Here is a 2603-nt window from a genome sequence, read left to right as displayed (position 1 = left end):
ACCGCTGTTCTTCGCGCTTCAAATGTCCAGAATTCGACATGAAATTTTCTTCACCAAAACGCATAAACCTCACATCATTCTCTTCCTCTCTCAATGTACATTACTAATATGCTAACGGTTTTCCCTAAATCTCACTACACAATCCGGATCGAGCGTTTAAAGATATGAACACAAAACTTCAAATCGTGATATCTCTCTCAATAATCAACCAAATCAAAAACTACGAGTTGCAGCATGCTCAGCAATGAATGAACTACAAAAACCATATCTCAATTCAAGAAATAATGAGATTCGAATTCGCACCTTAGTTTGATGACAGCCGTGATTCCTTGAGCTTTTGCGCGCAACAATCCAAAACAGATGAAGAAGATGCTTCAGGAAGGTAATTGGAGAAGATAGAACAGCTCGAGGATGCTCCAATTATGAGAAATTGCAATTTGCCATTGATGAGCTCCTTTGCAACAGTTGAGATTCGTGAGGTTTCTTGATGCAACTTGCCAAAACAGTTTGAGAAGAAGATGAATGGAGGAGAAAGCAAAAAGAATCACACGATTTGGTGAAGAATTGGAAGAGTTTGGATGAATTTTGCTCTTGAATGTTCTTGATGAATTGTGAGAATTGGAGGGAAAAGTAGTTAGAAATTTTGTGCAATTGTGATTCTCATCAAAAGTTAGTTACAATTAAGTACTTATACTCCCAATTAGTCACCTCTTAATCATCCATTTAACCAAATGTCATGTGATTAGCAAAATGTGACTTTACTAAGCAAGGGCAAAAATGGCTTTTCACATGGGGGCCCATGACAGCTGTATGACAGCTCACACACTCTCCAAATATCAGTTATGATGAGTTGGCATTGGTCCCATGGTCATTGGTTGTGTATTTCTCATTTTCCACATGCTATGGCACTTTATGCATTTTCAAGTGCAAGTTCAAAAATGACTTGACCAAATATGAGACCTTGACATGTTATGACCATTCCAACCATTTTCAAATTGCATTTGTGAGGTGTTGCAAAAATCCCCATTCCAAAATTCTCATTATTTCTCAACTTGGACCATTTTGCCCTTGGATCTTTAACTGTACACTTGAAAATTGACTTTTTGCATTGACCATTTTTGATGAATTCCAATTATGCACCATGAAAGTACATGTCAAATGGAGTTTGCACATAAAAAGACCATCCAATTTGGACACTCCATGTGGAAGTTATGCCCCTCTGATTATGGGTCATTTTTGAAATTGAATGGACCATAACTTGCCAACCATACATGGGAATTTCAAGTTCTTGGACTTTTTGGAAAGGTGAGAACAAGATCTACAACTTTCATGTTGAACAAATTTTCATTTGAAGCTTCCTTGAACATGTAATTTTGAGGTCAAAACTTTCCATTTTTGGAAACTTCCATTACAAGTCACTTTCTATTTTTGGCAGTTTTTATCCTGACTTGATTTTCTCCATCCTTGAGCTTTGAAATGTCAAATAACACTTGTCCCAACATGAATGAAGTGTTTCCAACTTATTTCCTTCTCCAAATCCATAAAATCATGCACAGTTGACCACAGTTGACTTTCTCAACTGATAGATGAATTTGGCCATGCATTGATCAACCTGAACCCCAATCTTCTGATGAAATGGCCCAAGGATGAAACCCTAGCCTCAATAAGCACAATAAAATCATGTGATGATCCCCATATCCATCATAGACCCCATCTTCTGATCCTGCCCTGATTGGCCCAATGCACCTGATTAGGGTTGACCAGTGGTCAAAACCCTAATCTCAAGGTATCCTGATCAAACACTTGATGATGACAAACCATGATGATGATGTATCCTTTCAAACAAGATGAAGACCAATCTCCTTGAGAATCATGAAACCCTAATTTGAACTTGCACATCCTCAGATGATTAATGACCAGTCCAATGAAACCCTAGCTTGCACATGACCTCTCCATCTTCTGATCAAGACTTGTGAGGATGACTTTGCACAATGTAACCACATGATATGCAATATGCAATGACTAATGACCTAAAAATGATATGTAACATGATATGCTAGTCCCAAGAGAGGAGGGCAAATTTTGAGGTGTTACAGTGGTCAGTTGAGGTATTTTCCTTCTGGGAGCGATTATCAAACACTTCCATAAACTCTTTTGAAGGAGTTCTTGCCTCAACTATCCACAACCCGCCCATCAGAGTTTTTAGATACCTGTTGGCATGTACTATTTTTGGCTGGGAGAATCCAAATAAGGTTAATGCTAGAGAGCTTCTATTTTTACAAGGAAGCCTCACAAATAGACGTATTAATTCGGTCCCGTTCATGCTTGCTCATATGACTTTAACTTTGAATAAAGCGGGACCGATTTCTTTTGGTGGATTGATTACATCTATTGCTCGGGCGCTTAACCTGAACAATGAGATGGCTACCCTAGACCCCTTACCTCCTCGCACAATTAACCTGAAATTTCTGAGAGACATGAAATTGTGTCGTTCGAGGAGAAAAGGAGGCTATATGCTTATGGTTCATGGTGTAGCCATCCCATCTGTTGTTTTACCGTGCACTAGACGTACAGATGTACGAGATGAAAGGAATTGGACCTAC

The sequence above is a fragment of the Lathyrus oleraceus genome, chromosome 6 (genome assembly GCF_024323335.1).
Source record: "Lathyrus oleraceus cultivar Zhongwan6 chromosome 6, CAAS_Psat_ZW6_1.0, whole genome shotgun sequence".
Taxonomy (NCBI): Eukaryota; Viridiplantae; Streptophyta; class Magnoliopsida; order Fabales; family Fabaceae; genus Lathyrus; species Lathyrus oleraceus.
This window is presented reverse-complemented; position numbering follows the sequence as displayed.